At 40.0% G+C, this 12,841-nt stretch overlaps 1 pseudogene across 1 annotated transcript in view; it reads right to left on the minus strand.

The window, feature by feature from the left end:
• The window catches only part of LOC108696683, a 58,955-nt pseudogene that overhangs the window by 45,983 nt on the left and 131 nt on the right, over window positions 1-12,841 (minus strand). The window contains exons 2-3 of the transcript XR_005962503.1: window positions 12,560-12,665; window positions 11,664-11,971 (exon numbers count right to left, since the gene is read on the minus strand). The product of XR_005962503.1 is annotated as a C-Jun-amino-terminal kinase-interacting protein 4-like (transcript). The remainder of the gene's footprint in view (window positions 1-11,663; window positions 11,972-12,559; window positions 12,666-12,841) is intronic.

Below are 12,841 nucleotides of genomic sequence, written 5' to 3' on the forward strand. Positions count from 1 at the left end.
GTAGTGTGGAGTAGCCGTGGAGTGCTAATCCCACTTATTTTATACTTTCACCAATGTTCCTATTTAAAGATGTACCCCAAGCATTGTTGTGCTCCTACAATGCGCCTTAAGGTGGCCATACACGGAGAGATCCGTTTGTTTGGCGATGTAGCCAAACGAGCGGATCTCTCTCCGATATGCCCACCTTGAGGTGGGCAATATCGGGCTGATCCGATAGTGGGCCCTAGGGCCTAACGATCAGATCCTAATGAACGGGAACAGGCGGACGGATCGCATCAACAAACAGATGCGGCCGCTATCCGACGGGATTTTTAGTCCCATCCGATCGAGATCTGGTCGACTTTCGGCCAGATCTCGATCGGGGAAGCCCTTGGGGGGTCCCCATACACGGGTCAATAAGCTGCCGACTTGGTCTGTCGGCAGCTTTTATCGGCCCGTGTATGGCCACCTTAAGGCCTTAGATAATAGATCATATACTCTGGGTTTAGTTACATTGGCATTATACTATGTCCCAGCCATCTACCACATTATTTTTAATGTCTGACCAGTGACTGTCTCAGGGGTTATAATATGGAGTTCTGGTTGAGGTTAACTATGGGTCCAGTAGAGTAAGAATCATCATTCTCTGCTTTTTCTACAGTGCAACCTCCACAAGAAGCCAATTCAGGAAACATCACTAATGTTAAAGGAGACTAAAGCTTAACTAAACAAGTAGGTTAGAAATGATTTACATTATGTTTTGGGCTTCTATACCAGTCCCTTTAGGGGCCAACAAAGTGAAATAACTCACCGCAAGGGATTGGAGAATCTGACCCGTTTCGTTTCGCCAAAAGTTTGCTGCCTGGCAAAATTTGGCGAAATGCATTAAAGTATATAGGCGACAATTTTTTTTTTTTGACGTGCTCGATTTTTTTTTTTTTTTTTTTGACGATCGTCATTTGTTTTAATGCACACCATTTTTTTTCTTCCATTGAAGTCTATGAGCATCATTTCCACTACGAAACTCTCATCCCTACTCTCTACATAATGGAAGAAGCCCAGGTGCACGTCCCCAAGTCTTCAGCAAGGGGAGCGGATCAAACCGAATGTATGTAGAGCAGGCACTGTAATAAGATAATCTTAACTAGGCAAATAAACTCAAGTAAAGTCTATATTTATGTACACATAGAAGTAGCCTTATGCTTTTCGTGTTCTAAACACGTAGGGGGGTTATTTATTGGAATACAAATTTATCTCATTTTTTAATTAAAGAATGCTCAACCGAACTCACATCCACGATTTTACCTTATTTATCGAAAATAACTCGAAAAAGTCGGGGTCGTGAAAATTCAATAAAATTGAGCCAGAACTCAAATCGTACACACTTTTTGGACTTTACTCCCGAATTGCTTGATTTTTTTGGGTTATCTCCAAAAACCTGGGGTTATTGCCTGAAAACTTTTTTGGATTATCGGGCTAAATACAGAGCAGACCACAATATCTTCAAATTGGGATAGGACATCTGACATTGACTTGTATATGACCTCAACAGGTTTGAGATGCCGTGTTTTCGGGCTTTTTGTAGCATCAGGGTATAATTAATCTCGAAAAATTTTAATTGTTTATTTCTGTCCACGAAAAATTTGAGTTTTTGCCCCAAAAACCTGACCAGATTTAGTAAATAACCCCCTTAGTCTTTACTATTATTATTCACCTGGAAGATTGCCTTATTCGAGTATATTTTCCTTGATGATTTAAGACGACTCCTAAGCTTAGCTTCTCAACTGCTCAAAGCACACTGAGCGTGTGCGTGTCGCAGACACTCCTAACAAAATCCAAGATGGTAAGATAATTTTGAAGGTCTGGATCATTATTACTATTGACATGCTGAACCTTTAGGCTGGTTCAATAAGTTCAGTATATAAGATATGGAAAGTCAAAATCACTTGGGGTGCCAAAAGTAAGGCACCCCCGTGTGATTGTAATCACTTACACCAGGCTGGTGCTCCTGTTTGCAGAAAATTGCCCCAGCCCGGGTTCTTTTCAGTGAGCACCAGGGAGTGATCCTCTACTTCTACTTCTTGTTTCTTCAAAATCACATGTCTGATGCACAGTAGAGTGAAAAAGCCAGCTTTTGTGTTAAAGTCTGGCTTTTCACTCAACTGCGCAATCGCACCCGCGCAAAGACAGAAGCAACAGGATTGTTCCGTGGTGCTTACTGGAAAGACCCTGGGTCAGGCAGTTTTCTGCCTACAATAGCACCGGCTCAGGGTATCATGGAGGTGATTACAATCAAATATGAGCCCCAAGTGATTCAGACTTCTTTCCTTCTCCTTTAAGTACAACTAAGCCAGCCACCTGTTACACTAGAAAAAGAACGCAGTGGGTTGCTAGCACACCTGTAACTGAGCCAATAAAAAAAGGACACAGTGGGTGGCTAGCACAGGGTATAATGCACCTGTAACTGAGCCAATAGGACTTCCATGACAACAAAAACACAATGCTGTCTAGTAATGTTATGAAAGAGCTTGAAAAGTGGTGCAGAGATGGAATCCTTTTCCCCAGCTAAAGAGAAGGCTGTTAGCTGGAAAATGTCCTACAGCAATGTAGGACATTTTCGTAATTTTAACAACACACAATGTAACCGCTAAAGAAAAGCAAACAGACTTTAAAATTCATCTACCCTGCCAGTAGCAGCACCTGGCAGCCCAGGGGTTAATTTCCTATGAAGGAGGCCTTTCAAAACAGCTGTCTGCTTTGGGTCCCCTCTAGCTCTAGGGCTGTTGACTAAGTAGTGTTTGAGAGCCCAGTGCTTGGAGCCTGTTGCATACCATCTCCACTCACCAAAGTATAGTCTACCTTTCACTGAGCTATTCATGCTTGTGGAAAGAACAGTGGTTTACCCACCACCCATATCTGTATTTTACAGGACATTCGTGTATATTGTTTAAGCTGGCCACACACTATATGATCCGCTAGTTTGGTGATATGAGAGATATCGGGCCAAATGATCGGATTACAACGATGGGAATAGGCGCTGACTAGTCGAGGATTGCATCAACTAGCTGATGCGGTCCTCGATCGGACAGGAAAATCAAACTTGCGTGATCGATATCTGGCCTTCATACCTTAATATCTTCATCTTTGGATCTTCATACCTTAAGTCTGCTAGAAAAATCAAGTAAACATTATATTAACCCAAACTGGTTTTGCCTCCAACAAGGATTAATTACATCTTAGTTTGGATCAACGACAAGCTACTGCTTTATAATTACAAAAAATCATTTTTAAACATTTGGATTAGTTGGATAAAATAGAGCCTATGTGAGATGGTCTTCCCAGATTTCTGAGCTTGCTGGATAATGGGTTTCTGGATAACGGAGCCTATACCTGTATCTGACATATCCCCTGTTATTCTGTGAATTTATCAACCAACAGCCCCTGTTACTTCTCATCTGTTAGTGCTGCAACTCAATACAATTTTCCTTTTATATTTAAAATATCTCTGTCCACACATTCGCAGATACAGCTGGACATTTAACACAGTGTACAGTGATAATTTTAGACTTTGAGTAATAATCAGTGTTGTAAAAAACAAATATGTTTATATGAGAAAGTAGGGCCCATTAAAGTTAGTTTCCTCATATGATTAATGCAAAGCACCCCTGGTTGCCCAGCACCCACACATTTTGCTCATAATAATTGTGAGTGATTCTTTACTTACAATTAAGATTTTTTTTTCATAAAATACAAGTTTTTTTTTTTAAATAGTTTTTAAATAATATACTGGCAAGGGTTACGCACAGAATATATTTTCATATATTTTTCGTATAGGTTTAAGGATAAAAAAAATAAATTGCAGTTCCAATTTTGATTTAAAGGTTATTTAAAGGAAGGAATAATCCCTTGGATTTATTGCCTATATGAATATGGAAATGGTTCTGCTTTCCGTAAGAAAACAAACTGTAAAAAAAAAAAAAAGCATTGGCCTAAGCAACGTGGCACCACCGGTAGCTATAATAATAATTATATTACACTGGGAGCTAAGTACATAACCCTGCACAGCTATAAACTTAGCAATTTTCAAGTAAAGAATGACATTGTTTTGCCATTTACAGCAAGATATATAGGAATAGGTACTTCCACATAGAAGGTATGAATACAAACATGCCGAGAACCACTTTTCGGTAAATACTAGTTCTAACCCTATAGTCTGCAGTCAATTCCAAAATGAATTTGCATTTATCGGTCTTTAGCTTGTCATATTAAAGGGAAAATTAATCAATGACCAACGGCAATGGACCAATGACATAGCAGCACTCCACAGCAGTGAGAACTATTCACCACCACAAACGTTTTGCAAACCATAGTGTTTTGTTTTTTTTTTAAGATTATTCTATAATTCAAAGAATTCAAAGAAAAGACCTAAGCAATCGAGAAAAGCTTGCAATTAAGCAAATGTCACGTGTTGTACTTTATTTTGACGGTTCATGTATAAATATGTGTTGTGCTGCTTTTCATAGAATGGAATGTATGTTATAGGTGAAAGAAGCTTCTTACAAACATTACTGCTTCCAAATCCAAGCAAGTAAAGGTATGGGACCTGCAATCCAGAAACCAGTTGTCCATAAAGCTCCAAATTACAGAATGGCCATCTCTCATAGGCTCAATTTTATCCAAATTTTTAAAAATTATTTCCTTTTTACCTGTAATAATAAAATAGTACCTTGTACGGGTATGAGACCTGTTATTCAAAAAGCTTGGGACCTGGGGCTTTCCGGATAACGGATCTTGCCGTAATTTGGATCTTTATACCTTAAGTCTACGAACAAATCATGTATAAATTAAATAAAAGCTGGTTTTGCTTCCAACAAGGATTACTTATATCTTGGTTTGAATCAAGTAAATGGTACTGTGTTATTATTACAGCGAAAACTTTTAACAATTTGGATTATTTGGATAAAATGGAGTCTATATGAGACTGTATTTCTGAAATTCTGAGCTTTCTGGATAATGGATCCCATACCGGTACTTGATCCTAACCAAGATATCCTTATTGGAAGCAAAACAATCCTATTGGGTTTATTTAATGTTTACATGATTTTCTAGTAGACTTAAGGTAAGGAGATGCAAATTACAGAAAGATCCCTAATCCGGCAAAACCCAGGTCTCAAGCATTCCAGATAACAGGTCCCATTCCTGTATTTCAATGTGCATAATATTTCATATTTTACATCCACATTTGCAGAACTTTTGGTTTTACTAGCCATGGGTCCTATTAGCAGTATTAAACTTAAAAAGGAAACCATATTCCATGTACTGTTCCCCCCACTCACCAGCCTAGGATCAATGGGTGAGATTTGCCGAATAAAGAATATACGGCTAGTGGTTTCTGCTCCTTTTACCACCTATGGAAAACCTAAATACCAGACTGGATACATGAGTCACAGATAAGCCAGATTAGGGTTTTGGAAAACAAAGTTACAGTATGAACAATAAGTTACAGTATGAATACAGTAACAAAGAATGACAGCTAATGTTACAGGAGAGAAAGCACATTGACAGACACATTTATAGAAATAACCAGATATATCATTAAATACAATATTATGCTGCATCATATTCAATATTTAAGCATTCAAAGGCAACACATTTTATTTGCTTCCATGCTTGTATCCCAAATGTTGATGGGTTCACAAGATTCCATCCTACAGACAACAGCCTCAGGCCCTCCACCTGCTGTTAAACTACAACTGTTAGTAGGAGGCTTGAAGGGGAAGTTGGACATCTGCAATTTCTGCAAAAAGTACTAATTGTATGCACACAAACGCAATCTCATAAATACAAGGGCACATTTCATTCTCCAGCCATCTGACTGATGAGAGCGAGTACTTGCAGCTTCAATGGCTGCTCTCTTCTGTGATTCGTTATACATACAGTGAGACGTTGTACCAAAGGTTTTTATGCTACCAAATGCACTAATTGGTCTACTTGTGCCTGTACACCTAGTAGAAGAATCAAGGTAGGTTGTTCTGGTCCCCCACAGACCAACCAAACACAGACTTCCCATTCTGCATTTACACGGAGCGGCACAATCTTGATATACACCGAGGGCTCCAATTGTAATCTTGTATACAAAGTACTTCATTATACTGAATGGTGTGTGTACTCGAAAAGAGATTGGGAGGAGGAGAATGAGCATCCAACAAGTAAACAAATAGATCTTATTTAAAGTGGACCTGTCACCCAGACACAAATATCTGTATGATAAAAGTAATTTTCAAATTAAACATGAACTCCAATTTCTATTTTTTATTAAAGCATTCATAGCTGTTGTAAACTCATTTTAAAATCTCAGCTGTCAATCAAATATTGTCTGCCCCTCCTCTATGCCCTGGGCATAGAGGCGGGGCAGAAAATTACTTTCACTTTCCATTCAGCACTTCCTACATGTCACTGCTCTCCACACATTCCCCCAGTTCTCTTTACCATTTAATTGTGTAGCCAGTGCATGAGGGTGGACATCGGGTCCCCCATTCTGGTGCACAAACAAGATTCTGAGATGAGACAAGGCTTGCCTTAACAGTGTGCACAAAATGCCTGCTGCCTGCTTGCTATAATTTTGAAATCCCAGACTGAAGGAAGCAAGATTCAAATAACTTATATAGTGTAATTAAAGTTAATTTTGCTTGACTAATGTGATAAAATAGGATTTTGAATATTTTTTTTTGGGTGATGGGTCCCCTTTAACTCTTTACTGCATCCTGTGATACATATATGGTGGAAAAGAGCATTGTAGTTCTCATACTGAGCCCCAAAGTTTGGTGCGCTGCACAATAAATATTCTGCCATACTAAATAGTGGCTTGGGTGACTATTATAGTCAGAATGGGATACATGGATCTAATTCTAGAGCAGGGGTCAAAAACCTTTTTATACCTGAGCCATATACAGATGTAAAAAGAGTTGGGAAGCAAGCATTAAAAATGTTCTAGGGTGGTGCAAAATAATTACTGTGGTCATTTTGTAGCCTGGCAACCTACAGGAGGCTCTGTTTGGTAGCACACCTGTTTTTTTTATTAGGGATGCATAGAATCCAGGATTCGGATTGGAAATCGCCCAAGGTCTTTTTCAGCTGGATTAGGGCAAATACAAGTGCCTGGCCGAACCAAATCCAAAAAATGATGTGACTTTTCGTCACTTAAACAAGGAAGTCAAACATTTTTTACACTCTCCTCTCCCCCTCATTGCCCTAATTTACATATGCAAATTAGGGTTCCGATTTGGTTCGCTATTCGAGCAAATCTTATACAAAAGATTCAGCCGAATCCTAAAATAATGGATTTGGTACATTCCTAGTTTTTATGCAACCAAAACTTTCCTCCAGCCCAGGAATTCAAAAATAAGCCCCTGATTTGATGCCACTGGGAGCAACAGGTCATCGGTGTACTTGAAATGCCAAGGCCTATTTTGAATCACAGTTAGGGTTGCCACCTTTTCTGGGAAAAAATACAGGCCTTCTTATAAATTTATATTTTTTCCCTATATAACATTGGGATCAACCATCATTTTTACAGGCCAGGCCGGTAAATTACCGGCCAGGTGGCAAACCTGTTTTCAGTCCCCTTTGCCACCACATTTGCCAATGTATACAATTTCAATACTAGTTAAGGAGCACACCTTTGGCAAACCACCAGGCAGAAACACATCATTCATTCCTATTTAACAGGCACGTCTGCATCTCAGAGTCTATTTGCTAGGCTTTTTAAACAATTCAAAGTAGTCTCTTCCTAGACAGGGAGGGTGAGCAAACTATCCTAAAGATCTCTGAAAAATCACTGTACTTGCTGATTCCTACTTTATCACAACAGAATGGCAGACAGTGAGGCTCTTGTCCCTTTAAGAAATTGTTTGTCCTTGTACATTTCAGTAATCTCACTAACTGGATTAGGAAGCATACTGCATCTGAACAGATCAGAAAAGCCTGGCTCTGCTACTGCACACTATACTGTGTGAGTGCTACTAGACTAGGGTACTACTCAGTTTCCTCCTTGTTTGGCTCCTTAATAAAAATCAGGCACCATTCTCTTCTATTAACTGTGCCCTCAACGGTCATTCGTGTGAAAAAATCCATAATGTAATCAAAATTATTCAGTCCATTATATCATTTAAACTGAAGCTGCCCCTAACGTACAACCAACCCAATTTTTTTGATGGCTGAATGGGTATCCAAGCTCGTAAGAGTTGTTACAAACAAACTCAAGGCTGGATCGTGGATTATAGATAGCATCAGCATGTGATCTGTACAGCGGAAACAAGCATACAGCCTGGGATCTTTACACATGTATAGAATACATTTTTACCCTCTTTGGCCTCCTGTATGACATGTGGTCTTTTCTCGCCCCCTTGTTTTTTTCAGAATGGCCATAGAAAACGTCCCGTTAATGATCAAAAGAAATGGGCTGTAGTACTGCACACATGCCCTGTTGCATACTTGTGGCAATTTCCCATAGACTATAACAGGAAAAGCCGGTCTGTAGCAATTCTCAAGATTGTGTCCAGGCAACTTTCAAAAACAGCTGACTTGCCAAATATAAAGGTAATCTCATGCATCCTGACATGCCAAATTTCCTCTTTCTGAAATGAGACTGTAGGGGTCATTTACGACCACAAGTGCAGTTGCAATTGCACAAATATCCCTGCAGTCATTGCGCAAATAAATCCCATTCATTAAAGCTACATATGTCAACATGCGCTCCTTGCACTTAGAAATAGCTGTGCCTATGCAAGTGAACCCTGAAAATACAGCCACCTCCTTATCAGGAGATGGATTTCCAGGGTTCCCAGTGACCTACATCAATCCACAAAGCAGTTGCACCGAAAGAATAGAGCACACTTTTTTTTTTTAGAGCAATTGCTTCTGACTTGTGTTGTGTGCATCTGCACTGAATCATGGTGCATTGTGGGTAAAAACATGGCAAGTGCACTCAAAATTGCATTTGAGATCTTAAATGACCCCTTATATTGTCTTACCCAGGCATTAATTGAGGATTCTGAACACTGGGGCTCATTTATCAACAATGGGCAAATTTTCCCATGGGCAGTTACCTATAGCAACCAATCAGTGATTAGTTTTTTAAGGCCAGCTGCAAGCAGAACAATGAATGCAGCAATCTGATGCCACGTGTTACTGCCCATGGGCAAATTTGCCCAGTGTTGATAAATGACCCCCCGCTGTGTTTCAGAAAAGTCCAAAAAGTTTTTGGTTTTGATCTTAAAACTACTACTATCAGGGCAGTTGCCCATAGTCACCAGTCAGATCATTGCTTTCTTTTTTAGCTTCTAATTGCTGATTGGTTGGTACTGGCATTTGTACTAATGTAATTTAGTATCCATGTTAGTCAACGAGCTCCTTAGTGTCATGCTGCTAAAATATACAGTGTGCCTACTCAGGATTATTTACCTCATTTTTTCAACATTTATTCTGTGCTATGAACCTCTAGGAAAGGCTAGCTTCTATGCAGCCCGTCTTTTACTGTATCGTAACCTCAAACCTAGAAACCATGTAATATCAGACAGTATCGCACCTATATCGTTGGTGGGAAACATTTTAAAACCAGAAACATTATTGAATGCAGTCATCAATCAAACACAAAGAAGAATATTTAGACATTATTGTAAAGAGGTTAATGTTAAGTCAAAGCTGGGCAATGGAAAAGACCTTACCTTTAGGTGCCCTTACTAATCTGCAGCAGTACTGCCCCATGCTATCAGAAAAGGAGGCAAGCACCTGAGCCTTTACATGCACATTGAATCCAAATTACCCTAGCAACCATGTAATGATTTAAAAAAGAGACTGGAATATGAATAGAGTGGGCCTGAATAGAAAGATGAAAAATAAATTGCAGCACAGAGAAGCTTTACAGAGAATTTGTTTTTAGATGGAGTCAGTGACCCCATTTGGAAGCTGGAAAGAGTCAGAAGAAGTATATAAATAATTAAAAAACTATAAAAAATAAATAATGAAGACCAATTGAAGTTGCTTAGAATTGGCCATTCTATAACATACTAAAAGTTAACAAAGTCATTTAAAATCATTTCCTAAGCCATTTTGATCCTTTGCTGCAGAGGCAGAGAGTGGAAACTGGATACTGTCCCTAAAAATTAAGGATAGCTGGCAACTATGGAACCTGGAAAAACTAAATGCACCCACTGCTACTGAAACAGCCAGAATGTTTAAGAAATTCTTAAGCGGATTAAAACAAAGCTGTTGCCATTTCTGTTGGATGCCTTATTAAAAAGGTATTGCAGTTGGAAACAATAATATTGCTCTCTCCTGGTGGGCCCTATTTTAAAGCAGCCCTATTCACTGCAAATATATCCTAAGAACATAATGGGGTGGGGGGGGGAACAATGATCTGCAGTTGCTGCTCAAACATGAAAAATGTCAATAGCAATAGATACTTATCTAAATAATGTTTTTCAGAGGTAAGTGAAAACATCTACGTAAGCCTCTAAGTCAGGGGTCCCCAACCTTTCTCAACCGTGAGCCACATTCAAATGTAAAAATAGTTGGGAGCAACCACACCATGAAAAAAAAGTCCCTGGGGTGCCAAATAGGGCTATGATCAGCTTTTGGTAGCCCCTTTATGCCAACTTACAGGAGACTCTGTGTGTCCATACACCTGGTTTTAAGGCAACCAAAATTTGCCTCCAAGCCAGGAATTCAAAAATAAGCACCTGCTTTGAGGACACTGAGAGCAACATCCAATAGTTTGCTTACAAGACACTGGTTGGGTGATCTCTGCTTTTAGCAACTGAAACCTTCCATATGTGCAGCATGTCTTGAAATAAAGGAACTAAATCTGCCAAAAATCCCCAGTGTTATTAATACCGAAGAGTCTTGCATGACTAGTTCCAGGGTTAGTTGACTAGTGCATGTGACGTCAGCAGAAACAATTATCTGGAAGGAATCTTTCAAGGGCCTATGCCCTATGTTAGTTTAACAGTTTTAACTCAAAGGATGGTGGGGCAACCTAAGCACACTTATGTGCCCATTGCACTAAGGCTAGTGCCACAGAGGGGCCCAAATCAGCCTGCTGAAATACGCAGGCCAATTGCAGCCTCTACACGGGCAGTAGTTTCCTCTTCCTTTCACATCTGGAACCATTGTGTCAGCTCTGATGCAAACGCGCTTGGCTGATTTCGGAGTGTAATGTAAAGTCTTGTGTTTCTTCGTCAACCGAGTGTTGTTAGCACCGGAGACGACATAACAGTTCTGGATGCAGATGGAAGAGGTGGCTAATTCCCGTGTTGGGGCTGAAATCGGCCTGTGTATTTTAAGAGGCAGATTTCGGCCCCCGTGTGCCTTATAATGCTGGTAACCAATGAGATAACACGACTTGTCAGAGCAATTATGAAGCACCCCCTGCCACTATGCAGGTCGTGTGCTTTTATACAGTTTAGGGAACTCCATGTTCCTAACATTTAAAAACAATTACATTACATATAACTGTTGATATCAATAAGCACCATTTTTAAGGATAATGTATAATATAATATGATACCACCTTTTGTTTCAGATTTACAAAGACTGAGCATTACCCTACAGGAACTAGATACAAGTGGGAGTACTTAAAAACTCGAAACAGCCAACTAGGTGACTATGAAGATGGCCATTCTTACCTCCTCAGATCGTTTTCTCCCATCGCGTTCCCTTTCATACTGAATCAGCAGCCTCTGCTTGTCCTCCTGTACCAACTCCAACTGCTCCTCTCGCTCACGAGCTTGGGCACAGGTCACTTCCAGACTCTCCAGCACAGTCACCAATAAGGGCATGAGGCCTGTGACAGCACCTTGCCCATAGTCTCCTATCAGTTTTTCCAGTTCCGAATAGATACTTCCAGCCATGGCCGTAACCATCTCATCGTAGACCTCCATCGATCTGTTCTCCACTTCATCTCCAAATATTTCTTCTAGTTTATCATCCATAGCTGGGAAGACAAGCACACCCCCCAAAACCAGTACTGAGTCACTATGTCTATCCCTAGCAGACCTTTCCTACACACCTGATCCTGTTACAAAGTCCTCAGTGTCAGGCCTATGTAGTATATGCCAGGCTTGTAGGATGTCAGTGATAAATACGCGCTCACACAAACGTATGTACACTATTATATACATATATTACTAATTTCCATGTACATGTATAAAATTACGGGTAAAAACGTTACAAGTAAGGCCTGTACAAGACCTATGCGCTATTCTATTTAAACTCGGATACATACATATATATATCTATTAAAAGTCGTTATTTCAGTTTTTTGCCTACATATACATAAATGTCTCTGAATCTGTCACACATGCACACGTTTGTCTATGTGACTTGCTACAGTCACCCTGAAAGAAACTGGAGTGAGCCCATATAATGTACGAGGTGCTGCACTTCTCTATATCATGTCTGGATATAAAATCAAATAGAAGCAGAAAGCATATACACATAGCAAAACAAGGTCCAGCCTGCCTGGATCTGTCATTACTCCATTACAAATGCTCAGAAAGGTCCCTGCTCATTAATATATCACCAGTCAGTTTCTCCTTCCAAGTTTTTGGCATGTCAGCATCTTCTCCTTAGAGCTTCCCTTCCAGTCTTCCTTGGGCTCCACACACACATTCAAAGTTTGCTCCCAGCTGCAGGAAATGCAGTACCCTCAGCCCACAAACGTGCCGGTTTCATATCTTTTTTCCCCCCCTACAATTCTGCCTTAGAAACGTCCTTTCCAGCACAACAGCCCAGTCCACTGACACTGAGGTGTAAGTTACACTAGGCTTAGCAAGGGGGAGGGGAAGGCGGGATCACTAAAGTA

This window comes from Xenopus laevis, chromosome 7L, assembly GCF_017654675.1.
Source record: "Xenopus laevis strain J_2021 chromosome 7L, Xenopus_laevis_v10.1, whole genome shotgun sequence".
In the NCBI taxonomy this organism is placed as follows: Eukaryota; Metazoa; Chordata; class Amphibia; order Anura; family Pipidae; genus Xenopus; species Xenopus laevis.